Here is a 12,939-nt window from a genome sequence, read left to right as displayed (position 1 = left end):
TGTCTGTCCTTGCATAGAGATAAGCTTGGAAGGAGGATAGAGGGGAGCATCTTGGAGCCTGCCTATGGCATCCTAGCATTCCCACACAATGGGACAGTTCTGCTTTGCGTAAAGGCACTGGCTCCTTGAAAGCTTGTTAAATGAATTTCACTTTTGCTGGCCTAATGAACAACCTTACAATATGTTTCCCAGTTCAGAATACTATACCCACGTTGTTCAGAACATTTAAAGCCTATTGCAGCTTTGTGAGAAAGAATTTGTCACGTAATTTGGTAACTATATTTCTAAAACATTACTAATATGTATATGGTATTTCTACTTTTCACATCAGCTATTTCTAAGGATATGCTACAGCTTCTTTAGATTGCCCTTCTCAATATTCAATGCAGAAACGTTTTATCCCGTTTCCATAGCCTGCCCTTAACTGCCCCCATAAACAGGACATCCACAATCTCACCAGGAAGCCTGTGACAGTGCCTCACCGCTCCCAGTCAAAAAGTCGTTCCTCACATCTAACCCAAAGCTCTCCTCTTTTAGTTAAAATCATTCCCTCTTGTCCTTCCACGATCAGAACATGTAACAAGATAGTCCCTTTCCTGCTTATATGTACTTCTCCCTAGAGTCTTCCCCAAGCTGAACAGCCCCAGCTCACTCAGCCTGTTCTTGTAGGGGTGGTTTTACATCTTTGAGGCCCTCCTCTGGACCCTCCCGAACAGCTTTGCATCCCTGCTGCACTGGGGGCCTCAGACCTGGATGCAGTACTCCAGAAGGGCCTCACGAGGGCGGAGTAGAGGGGGACAATCACCTCTCTCTTCTTGCTGACCTCTCCTCTTCTGACGTAGACCAGTGTACAGCCGGCCTTCTGGGCTGTTAGAGCACGCTGGTGGCTCCTATTGAGCTCAAGTGTCGAATATGTTTATGCCGTGGTAGAAGGGTGTCTGATTGTTAGTGTCAGCACGCTACGTGCTGGGTAACACTGAACAACAGCTGTTGCAGATAACCCTGGGGAGAATTTTGTTGCAGTTACTTCTGGGCAGCGGTAAGCAGAAATTCAACACCAAATTTCACAGGCTTTTCTGTCTGGCTCCAGGAATCAGAGAGCCCTTCTGTTTGCTTGCCTCCATTTATCCTGACACCATCTTAATTGCTCCTTTTGTAATGCGTGCTGTGACACAGAAAATCCTTTCACAATAATCTACAGCATACATCTGTACCATCTGGTACTCCAGGGACACAAACCTCCTGGTCAAGTTCTGTAATATGTGAGTGTACTTTATATTACGCCAAAATTTTGCCTGGTAACACGAGAAGGACAAGCTCGGGAAGGACAGCACAGACATATCAAACAATACACAACTGTAATTTATAATTTCCTCTTTTTGATTTTTTTAGAACACATATGTTCTAGAATCTTTTGCACCTATGAAACAGTTAACTCAGGAAATTATCAGAAATATCACCTCTCTTGGAGGCTTTAAGTTCTGCCAAAGAAAGCCTTTTATGTAATAAAAGGACTCCTTTAACCTCATTTTCCAAAACCTCTTGGCTACTGCAGCATCCTCTTAATTGACAATTTCACCTGAAGCGAGTTGAAGTGGGTAATGTGGGGTACTTGTGCTTTTGCAGACCACTCTTAGGTTTTAAGCCACACAGAACCTGACCAAAAGCAAGATTTCAATTCCTTTTTCTACTTTCCGTACTGAAGTGGATGACAGTGTCTAATTTAAGCAATAAGTGGAAAGTTTTCCAGAACCTTCTTTCAGCACATTAGAAAATACTGAAGCTTTTTCTTTCAAAGAAACTGAAAAGAATTGTGTTAAGCAGTTACACCAATATCTTTTCCTCACTGTGTAAGATATACTAATGCTAAAATATGTACTTTCTATGTCATCTTTTAAAAATATAAGAAAGCCAATCTAGTATCTAGATGGATGAATAGTTTTAAAATGCACTGATCATGATTTATTACAACTAGTGGGTGGGTAGAAATATGATTTTCTTAACAGATTTTTTTCAGAGATTTCCTGATGAGTCTTTAATCATGATATCTATTGTGTATATTTTTCACTTTTTAATATCTTGTCCATTTTTGTATATATTACAGTGTTCCTTGTTGTATTTGTGATGTGTTCATGTATTTCTTTGATGCAAAAACCCCAGGCTTAGCACTAATCACAACCAAGCGTCAGATATCTGTAGATATGAGTATAAAACATTTACTTACCTCAGCCATTCCTCTCATACAATAAACAAAATTCTTCATTCCTACTTTTCTGAAAGTTTGTCTTTAATCCCAATCCCAATTTCATACTGCAGCAAGAGACAAATCAGAATTAACAGAAAGCACTGTCCTTTATGAATCTCTGTACTAGCAATCTGCACATTGAATATCTGTTAACTGAGGTATTCAGTCTTTCTTTTCTGAAGATTTAATGAGAGGTACTTATTTCATTAGTATTAAATGCATTAGCAGTAGGCACTTGCCAATATAAAACTTTCCTTTAGCCTAGAAATTCAAGTAGCAAGACAAATTTCCCATTTATTTTTTTCCTAAATTTCTAAATTTATAGGTAGGAGTGACCATGGTATGAATGGATTTGCTGCATATGGGCTTTATTGAACACAGTGGGGCTTATGGAAAGAAGACAGAAGGTGGTATCTATAGAAATGATACCAGTATCTGTTTAAGTACAGTTTGTAGAAATATTTGAAGTTAGGGATTGGAAGAAGCATCATCAGGGGGCTATTTGTAACTATAACATCTGGTACGATCTACATGGCTGTCATAAGCAAAAAATTCAGATAGTCTTGAGTGACTCCTCATTATTGTGCAGTCAATATATTTTGTTAAGGCTCATGAAGTTGCTTGTTTAGGTTAGTTTCCAGAAAAGTAGAGTGAAAGACTGTTTACTGGTGGACTATTGTAAGCAAGTGTGATATCATGGTTTCAGAGAAACATCTTTGTCTGTCTGTCAGCCTGTTTATTTATTTATTTTTTTATTTTCCTAGCACTGTTACTTTGTTTGAATGCTAATTTGAAGACGACACTCTGCTGTAATCGTATCTAGGTGAGCAATGCTTGCACCAAAGCAAAGAGTAATCAATTTTCCCTTGCTACAGCTGGCTTTAATGCAAAGGGCCAGCTGACACAGGATTTTCTAATAATCCAAAATATTCATCCTCTTAATTTAGTTGTTTGTTTGTGTGAAAATCCTTCTATGTTTTTTGGCTCAAAGCTTGCTTCCTGAGGTATTTCTTGTGATAAGACTCTGATTGATTTGTTGAGGAGCCAAATGATGGGTGCTGCCGCATGACAATCGACATCACTTTGGGAACATTTGAAAGCCCCCTCCTCCAGAGCTGCTTGCCTCGGGAAGAGTGTGCTCAGGAGTGTTTACTGGCGGAAGATCTGGCCTGTGACTAAATAGCTCCAGCTTGGTCTGGGAAAATTGGGGAATGATACCATCGTGTCCTGTGAAAAGCAGGATGCAGATGGGCATCCCTGCTCCCTCTTATCTGCTAGCAAGGCCCGAAAGGCGGGAACAAAGGAGTTTCTGCTGAGATCCCAGAGCCAGAAGCTGCCACTCCAAAGACAGCTGACTCGACCACTTTGAAAGCATTGAAAAGGGGCCATCATCGATGTCTTTGTCCTCGTCGTTGTCAACAGAACAACAATGTCCGACGATCCACCACTACTGAAGATTCATGACTGAACTGGATCCGTGCTGGAACACGCTGGATCTATGGTGGTGACTGTCTCCCTCTTGCTGCCTAGAAAGACTCCTTGCTTCTTTTCTATCTTTTCTATCGCCCTCCTTCCCTTCCCCATTACCCTAATTCATAATAATATCCGTCCTCCCTTTCCCCATCTCCCTAATCAAGATTGATAATAAACTGGTCAGACCAACATTTGAACCGTTGTTTCTTAATCTCACGCCGGGTATATAATATTAAAAGAACCTCATCTCCCTCCTGTAAATCGGAGTGAGACAGTTTGATAATTGAAATAAAGTCAGATGTAAAACTGTTGCATTGTTTTGAAATTATTGTTACTGTTTAATGTTTCGGCAAGGCTTGTATTCGTCCAATATGTGCTAGTAAAATGGAGCACAAGTTTATTGTTTCTGACCCAACAGTGCAATAGTATTTTACAAAACAGAGATACATGCTTTTTCATACTGTTGATTCTAATCTGTATTGAACACTGCTGCTGTAAAAAGTACGAAGTGTATTCCTGCATAGAAGTGTTCTTGAAATAAAACGTAAGACATAGCCTTTAAATATGTGCTTAGTCTTCAGTCCTGTGCCTTTGGGAAAATGCAGACATCTGAAAATTGAAGGAGATTAGGATGGGTACTCAAACCAATCTTTGTGATGCAAACATCTACCGCTACTTTGTAATTAGATGGATAAAAAGCAAAGGAGATCAAATGGTATAAAGCTGATTATAGTATAAAGAGATAATTGTAGATAGTTAGAGAGAGTGCAATGAAATGACAGTAATTACCCTACTCCCACACTTTGGATTTTATAAAGTATCTGATAAAACCTTATGTTGAAACTTTCTGCTTCTTAATTGTATATCAGAAATACTACTCATCTTTAATGTTGGATTCTATAATAAAAGACGAAGTACAATTATTTTCACGGAAGGAGGGAGAATTTTCCATGCTTCTGTGACCACTTACGTTCATATGCTGCTCTAGCCAAGCAAAAGCCACAGCAGCATTTGGAGCCAGGAAGAGTACAGTTGTGTGTGCAGACTAAGAACTTGTGTTGAGTTGGCTGTCTGTGAAGAAAAGGTGGAGAAGCGAGTCAGGGAAAAGGAGGCTGAATAAATTTAGTAGCACTAGTGCATTTATGAATGCACATCCCTTTGTTCTTTGAAATAGTTTTTGAAGGAGTCAAAGTGCGAAGTAAACACATTTTACATGTTATATTCATGAATATTCAGTGTTCTCCATAATTTTATAGTCTGTTGAAATTTCTCAATTGTTTGTTTTTGCTCTATATTTTTCTTCACATATCTATCATAATTACTGTGATGGAAAAACTGATACTTTGTTATAAGTCAAGTGTAGATACTGGACTTCGACTCTTCTAGGCTAAATAGTTGTCTGGTTACTATGTGAACACAAAATCTGTTTTGTCTCATGTACAATGTTAGATGTAGCTCTGGGTCTCCAGGTGGACTTGTGTCTTCTATAAATCAGTCCTGTCACCTCTCTTCTGCATGATGAGTCCACATGTCTCAGACAGAAGCATCAAGTGTCTGGAGGTGAAAAGCCAGATAAAAGGGGATGAACTGCATCTTTTTGGGCTTTACATTCAAAAGACTGTTATGTGTTGGTTACTGCTTTGAGGAAAGAGGCCTTCATAAATGCATGGACCAAGGCCATTCCTTTCCCATCATGGGAACTGAAACATTATGTATAGCTGATTGGCAGATCATCATTTCAATATTCAAGTAGTTTTTTTGTTGTTTCAATTAAAATAAAGAAATGCTCTTTAAAATATCTCAAAACATTACTAAATCAAAATTCTAATTTTAGACAAGAAACAATCGCTAAAGATAATGGATATGGGAAATGTTTATGCCATAATTTGTTAAGCAGCTGTCAACAATTGATATCTTTTTCTGGTGATAACAATAGTCACAGAACAGCCCAGGTTGGAAGAGATGTTGAAAGATCATCACTTAAAAATTTTCATTGAAAAAAAGAGACTAGATGAGATGATGTAACATCCTGTCTAGTTGCATCTCGAAATACTGAAGTGATGTGAAATCTGTCATGCCCTTGTTGAGGTTGTACCACCCTTTAAGTACTGGAATACTGCAGTGAGCTTAGAACCTTCTCCAGCATGAAAATACCTAACTCCTTTAGCTTTTCCTCATAGGACAGGTTCTTCAGGCTTGGATCATCTTTGTGGCCATACTTTGAACTCTAGCATGTCTTTTTTGAACTGTGGAGACCAGGTACTTAATGCATATCCTGATAATTGCTGAGAAGAGTGGGATAATCACATTTCTTTCTTTGCTAGTAATGACCCTGCAGTTGCAGCCCAGGATTCAGTTTGCCTTTGTGGCTACAGTGATGCACTGCTGACTCCCGTTCATCATGTTTGCCAGGACTGCTAGGTACTTTTCAGCAAAGCTGCTTCCCAGCAACACAGATCCTAGACTGTGGAGGGCTCTTTGGTTACCCCTTCCCAGGTGCAGAACAGTGCACTCGTCTTTGTTAAACTTCACAGTTACCTTACTTGCCCCTTCTTCCAGCCTGTCTAGGTCTCTCAAGAAGATGATTCATCTTTCTTCTGATGTGTCCACTTCACTGTCCACCACCTGGCTTAGTGTCATTTGGTCAGTGCTTTCGGTCCCATCATCTGCATAATTCATGAGGATATTAAACCGTGTGGGGCTTAAAATGAGTCCCTGGGGGACCCCACTTGTGACAGGCTTTCAATCTAAGTTAAAAAATGTTGATCACCACCCTCAAAGTGTTGTCTGTTAGCTTATTAATTAGCAGATCAACCATCCGTTCTATATCTTACTAGTTTTTTAACAATCATATCCTTGTAAGTTCTGAATTCCTCGGAGTTAAAAAGGTTCTACCTACTCTCCCACCATCCACCATCCTCTTGTAGAAATTCTGCTCTGAATATTTCATTTGTGATATAATGGTCAGTGCATATATAAAGTATGTGTACTTCTCAGAGAGACTTGTAAGTTGAGAGGTTGAAAATAGTCTGGAATTTAATATTGTATGAAAATGTATTTGCCTTTTTTTTTTTTTCCCCTCACAGAAGTATCAGCTTATAGCTTTACAGGCACTTACAGGACAGCGTTTGTTGAAGGATTTGTAGATACTATAGGCCTGGTGAATGTGTTCATTTATATTTAACAGTTTCTCCTGGGGCATCTGAATTATTTTTCACTGGAGTAAGCTTTTCCACATCAGCCAGTCAGTCTTCCACATGAGTAACAGAACCTATCATGACTACAGTTATGAATGGATTTTGCATGAATTGCAAGAAAGATTCTTTTACTGTAATGATTAACTGGCATGTTAGATACCACTTTTCAGTTACATGGAAACAGAGCCACTATTAAAATGCAGAGTATATATATCAATATATTCTCTGTTTTCAAGCCTCTAATTTCTCCAAATGGTGCTACACAGGAAACCAAATCTGTAGGCTTTGTCTGAGTGTAAGGAAATGCTTTCTGCAAGATTGCTTGATCTTTCTTTAGCAGACTCCCTCGTCCCCCCACTGCAGGCTAGAGAAATATCAGCAACTTCTGCTGTGCTTTGTCTTTGGTAGGAGTAATAGAACACCAGCTGATTAAAAGGAAGGTGCTTCAGTTTTTCTTTTTTTCCTGTTCTGAATATTAAAAGATTGGAATGGACAAAACTTGACTTTCCTTACTTATTTAAAAATTCTGTGTCTACATGTGACTTCAGTTGTCAGCTCTTGTTCTGGGGTGCAACAGTTACTGAAATACTCTACTTCAGAGAGGTAATAAAATACCTAAGATCAGTGCATTCTGTTTGCATTTTTAATGATGAAATGAATTGTTTCACTGCAAGCTTCTGAACTGAGAAAAACCATAAGTCTGATAATGTTTTAGAATGCAATGAAAATTCTGGATAAACCAGAACAGCACAGTGAGCCATGGAAATGACTCCTCAATGGGTGCAAAAATGATCTTTTAATAATCTTGCCAAAAAGAACTTTGAATATTTCTGTGGTTGCAGTACTTTTCTTCTTGTAAGCTGTAGAGAGCAAGTGATCAGTAAAATTTCTTCTGATGGGAAATCAAAAGATCAGAATCCCTGGAGATTTTCCAGTGGCAGGGTGCACATGTGCAACTTATTATGGTGACATATTCTGCTTCAGCAGTGAAACACAACTGAGAATTGAAAGACCATAATAAAATGCAACATATCAGCATCTTTCAAGACTACCATTAAGGCTGTCCATAAATCTGCTACTGAAAATCACATTTGAAGAAAGAAGATTGTTTCTGTCTTTGTAAGTGTTCCTCACAGAAGCATAGAAGGTTTTAAAGGAAAGTTGAAATGTATTTCATACAGAAGTCTGCAGAAAGCAGTTGGCAGCAATTAAAGTGTTTTCTATGAAAATAAGTAAAAGGCTTTCAAAGCTTAATTATATTAATGATCTGTTCCTAAGGAAAACAAGATGTTTATATATAAAGATTGTTGTGCTAATTGCAGACTTTTAAAAAAATCTGAGCACTGTACTTGCTTTACCACTTCTTTTGCACGAAGGACTACTAGGTAGATTCTTTGAATGATGTTCTCATTACGAAGCACAGATTTGTTTGCCAAATCACTTGAAGAAAAGCTTGAAATGGTCAATGTGAACCAGGCTTTTGTCATTCCTTTAAGAGCAGCCCATTGTGTAACAATCATCATGTTTCAGCATCTCTCTCCTGCAATACCTTATGGCAGGATCAATATTTTAGTTGCTGACAGCTGTAAACATATATTAGCCGTCCAGCCAGAATGCCTCCAGACCCCATAGCTGTGTGACAGCCTGTACCGATCTCACCCTCTCCCCTTTCTCTGGCAAATTCTGTTATCACTGTGCTTGTCTGCTGCACATCTTCGTAGGCAAAAGGGCAGTTTCTCCCCTTGGAGCTGTGTTATTCTGAAGCCATGAGTCAGCAAACAGGGAAGCTGACGACATTGCTGGGATGTACCACGCAGAGATGAGCCTCTGCAGTGACGCAGCCTTTGTTCATCAGAAGTCAGCAAGGATTTTTACATCATCTCTACGCCAGGTGGCAACAGATCATGCTGCTCTGATAGCTGGACTTAAAGTAACAAACGCTTCCAATACACAGCAGGCTGTAAAATTCAGCCAGTGCAGAAAGATCAGATTAAGATGCTGAATCATTACCTGTTTGTATTCTCTCCACTCCCCAGGCTTCTTCATTTAGTCTGAGAAGAGCTTTGCCATTTTGAAGGGCTACGGGAACTATGCTATCAGTTCGAGAAGGTTTTCTTCAAGAAGTACCACAACATTCAGCTGTAGGATAGTTTTCTGGATAAGTTCAGGGATTGAGTATGCTGAAACTTGAGTTTGTGTATCCTGGTATTTATATCATAAAAATGCAGAAAAGATGGATGGAATGCCATTAATTGAAACTAAGAAAATAATTTAATTAGATGTTGTAATGGTGAACATCAATGATACTGTTTTTAAGTTTCAAAGAGGATCACTGGCATTTATTTTATTTATTCCAAAATATTGTACATTTATTGTAGCTTTTTCTTTCAAAATTTCTGACATCATGTTTGTACATCAGGGCACCAGCAATCAAAGAGATTCCTGAAATGTGTTGATAACTTCCTCTTCGAAGAGGTACAGGAACCCATGAGAAAAGTGCTCAGCAGTGAGGAGAGGCTGGTGAGTAACATGAAACTCAAGGGCAGCGTTGGCTGCAGTGACCATGAAATGATGGAGTTCAAGACCCTTAGAGCATCAAAGAGAGAGCGCAACAAGCATGCTACTCTTGGGTTTCTGGAGAGTATGATTTTGACCTCTTCAGGGAACTGCTTGTCAGCGCAACATGGAATAAAGCACTGGGGGAAGAGAGGCCCAAGGAAGCTGGTCAGTGCTTAAAGACCATCGCCTCCAAGCCCAGATGCTGTTCATTCCAAGAGGAAGGCAGGCAAGAATGCCAGGATGCCTCTGTGGATCAGCTTCTGGATTTACATAAGAGCAAAAAGAAAGTCTGTGCGGAGTGGAAGCTGGAACAGGTTATCTGAGAGGACTACAAAGAAGTTGTCCGAGCAGCCAAGTATCAGTTTAGGAAAGCTGAAATACATCCAGATTAAACACAGCCAGCCACTTAAAGGGGAACAAGGAGAAATTCTGCAGGTGTATCACTGATAAAAGGAAGGCCAGAGAAGATTGGGCCCTCTCTGGAAAGAAACTGAAGATCTTGTCGTGAGAGATATGGATAAAGCTGAGGTGGTGATTGACTTCTTTGCTTTAGTCTTCACTGGCCTGTGCTCTAGGCGCACTGCCCAAGTTGCAGAATCACAGAATCACAGAATCACAGAATTGTAGGGGTTGGAGGGGACCTCTAGAGATCATCGAGACCAACCCCCCTGCCAAAGCAGCACAGATAAGAACGGCGAGAAGGAAAATCTGCCCACTATAAGTGAAGATCAAGCTCATGACAATCTGGGTGCACAAGTTCATGAGACCCAAAGAGATCCAATCAAGGATTTTGAGGGACCTAGCAAATGAAGATGCCGACCTGCTATCCATCATATCCATCATGGCAATCTGGTGAAGTTCCCACTGACTAGAAAAGGGGAAACATAACCCCTATTTTCAAGAAGGGAAAAAAAAAGAAGATCCAGGAAACTACAATCCAGTTAGTCTCGCCTCTGTGCCCTGTAAGATCATGGAGCAGATCCTCCTTCCTCCTGAAGGCCCTACTAAGGCACATGGAAAATAAAGATGAGGTGATTGGTGGTAGCAAACATGGCTTCATCAAAGCCTGACAAACTTGGTGGCCTTTTATGATGGAGTTACAGTGTCAATGGATAAAGGAACAGCAGCTAATTTATCTACTTGGACTTGTGCAAAGTGTTTGACACTGTCCTGCCTGACATCCTTGTTACCAAATTGGAGAAAAATGGATATGATGGCTAAGGAGTTGGCTGGATGGTCATGCTCAGAGAGCTGGGGTCCACTGTTCATTGTACAAGTGGAGGTCATTGACATGTGGCATTCCTCAGGCATCGGTACTGGGACCAGTGCTACTTAACATCTTTGTAGGCAGTATGGACAGTAGGATTGAGTGCAATCTCAGCAAGTTTGCAGATGACTCTAAGCTGAGTGGTGCAGTTGACATGGTAGAGGAAAGGGTTGCCATACAGAGGGATCTGGACAGGCTTGAAAGGTGGGTCCGTGCCAACCTCATAAAGTTTAACAAGGCCAAGTGCAAGGTCCTGCGCCTGAGTAGGGGCAATATCAAGCACAAATATAAGTTGAGTGGAGAATGTCATGAGAGCAGCCCTGCTGAGAAGGATTTGGGGATGGTGGCTGATGAAAGGCTCAAAAAGAGCCAGCAGCATTTGTGTGCAGCCCAGAAGGCCAACCATATCCTGGGTTGCATCAAGAGAAGCATGACCAGCAGGTCAAGGGAGGTGATTCTGCCCCTCTACCCCTCTTGTGAGATCCCACCTGGGTTATTGCATCCAGTTCTGTAGCCCCCAAAACAAGATGGACATGGAGGTGCTGAATCGTGTCCAGAGGAGGGCCATGAAGATAATCAGACGACTGGAGCACTTCCCCTATGGGGACAGGTTGAGAGAGTTGGAGCTCTTCAGCCTGGAGAAGAATAGGCACCAGGGGGACCTTGTAGCAGCCTTCCAGTACCTGAAGGTGGCCTACAGGAAAGCTGGGAGGGACTTTTTATAAGGACATGTAGCAAGAGGACAAGGAGAAATGGCTTTAAACTGGTAGATTTAGACTAGATATAAAGAAGAAATTCTCTACTGTGAGGGTAGTGAGACACTGGAACAGGTTGCCCAGCAAGATTGTGGATGTCCCCTCCCTGGAAGCATTCAAGGCTGGGCTGGATGGGGCTTTGAGCAACCTGGTCTAGAGGGAGGTGTCCCTGCCTATAGCAAGAGGCTGGAACTAGGTGATCTTAAACGTTCCTTCCAATCCAAACCATTCTATGATTCTACAAAAGTTTTCTCTGCTAATACAGAAGGTTTCCCATCTTTGAAGGACTAGCCTGTACAATTAATAAGAATATGAGCTGCTACAAAAATGCCTTTCAAACAGGTATTTAGAAAGGCTATCTTTTCATTATATGTCCGAGTCATTCAGTCTGAAGAGTTTTTGGTGGTGTTCCTCCTGCTAACTCACGCTCTTTTTATTGTAGACATCTACTTCTGGGTATTTCATTGTGAATTTATCTTTTGTTACTTAAGGGGATTTACGAAATGTAGATGCTCTTATCTGATTAGTCCTTTATAGTCCTAGCAGAGAAACAAATGTCTCCAAGGTTCAGTTGATCCCCAACATTTCTAAAAGATCCAATTAATCATATCAAAATTTTCTTATCCCTCTGTAGTGCCTGCAAAAGTCTAGACGACTAGTTCAGATATCTGCATTTCAGACACTTGTGTTGGCTTAGATGTTTCCTATATTTTGAATTTAACTTCAGTTCATATAGAACTTGAGATGCTTAGAGAAATTATTTAAACCCCTGAATTTGTCAGTTTGACACCAGATTTTGCAAGTATGGCTTTAATATTCATTTGAATAATTCTAATTTGTTTTTTTGGGGGAGTAAGCAGATATATTTCCTGTTACATTAGGTGAGGGAAGAGTCTTGTAGCGCTTGTCAGACTTCAGCTTTCTATGAGCCCAGTAAAAATACATGAAAAGCAATCTAAGAGAAGAGTTCTTTTAAAATTTTAAATGATATATTCTGTTTGTACAACAGATGTAAAAAGCAAAATGTAACTGTGGTGAAATAGAAGTTTGTGAAGCATTTAAAATGCAAATGAGTAAATTGACAAATAAGACATTTACAGCAGACAGTACTGTGAAAGAAAATGAGAAAATAAAGAATATATAGAAAAAAAATGATATAGAGAATATCTGAAAGTAAACAGTAATTATATTGGAACACTTTTCCAGTAAGAACATTCTTCATTTCTCAGATTTCACTTCAGGTTCTTTAAATTATGTGTGAACTATATACCAGCACAAGATGTGAAAGTTCATATTACCTACAATGCTACAGTTGTCTGGTTTTCTTTCTCATAAATATATATTTTCTTTTTCTAGTTTTAGTTTTGTTCAGTTTTGATATTTCCCACTTCGGTAGATGGTAAGTCTAGTTTTGCCAAAACCAAGAATGTTTTCTTCCTTTTT

This window comes from Meleagris gallopavo, chromosome Z, assembly GCF_000146605.3.
Source record: "Meleagris gallopavo isolate NT-WF06-2002-E0010 breed Aviagen turkey brand Nicholas breeding stock chromosome Z, Turkey_5.1, whole genome shotgun sequence".
NCBI lineage: Eukaryota > Metazoa > Chordata > Aves > Galliformes > Phasianidae > Meleagris > Meleagris gallopavo.
The sequence above is the reverse complement of the archived record's forward strand: the minus strand, read 5'-3'. Positions refer to the sequence as shown.